At 39.3% G+C, this 715-nt stretch overlaps 1 pseudogene; it reads left to right on the top strand.

The window, feature by feature from the left end:
* Positions 1-618: 618 nt before the first annotated feature.
* LOC102835543 overlaps positions 619-715 on the top strand; it is a 4694-nt pseudogene continuing 4597 nt past the window's right edge.

The following is a 715-nucleotide window of genomic DNA, read 5'->3' as shown; positions in this document are numbered from 1 at the left end:
ATCAAAAAGAGCATTTCAATATCTACCTTAAAGTATGGCAGCATAGTGGTTATGAATCAGTCTGCAAACTGCAAGATCAGCAGTTCGAAACTACCAGCTATTCCACAGGAGAAAGATAAGGCTTTTTGCTCCCATAAAGATTTACAGCCTCAGAAACCCTGTACAAGTTCGCTATGAGTTGGAACCGACTCCAAGGCACATAACCAACCAGCCAACCATGATAGGATACTATCCATACACCTACAAGGAAGACCAGTTAACACTATTATTCAAATTTACACACCAACCACTAAAGCCAGTAATGATGAAACCAAAGAATTCTACCAACTTCTTCAGTTTGAAATTAATCAAACATAGAATCAAGATGTATTGTTAATAACTGGTGATTGAAATGCAAAGGTTGGAAACGAAGAGGAAGGATCAGCAGTTGGAAAATATGGCCTTGGTGATAGAAATGATGTTTAAGATCATATAATAGAATTTTGCAAGACCAATGACTTCTTCAATGCAAATACCTTTTTAAAATAACATAAAAGGCAACTATATGGTTTGTTGGGTTCCCACAGTCTCATCTGCATCACTTGTCCTCCACATACTCCGTCGTCCCCAGCCGCCAACATGGTGAAGCTCACAAAAGATGGGAAAAGTCAAAGTGATTCTAATAAGCTGTCTCTTCCCCCCAAGAAGACAGTGAGGATGAGGAACTGCCAGAAGA

The sequence above is a fragment of the Chrysochloris asiatica genome, unplaced genomic scaffold (assembly GCF_000296735.1).
Source record: "Chrysochloris asiatica unplaced genomic scaffold, ChrAsi1.0 scaffold00326, whole genome shotgun sequence".
NCBI classification, from domain to species: Eukaryota; Metazoa; Chordata; class Mammalia; order Afrosoricida; family Chrysochloridae; genus Chrysochloris; species Chrysochloris asiatica.
This window is presented reverse-complemented; position numbering and strand designations above follow the sequence as displayed.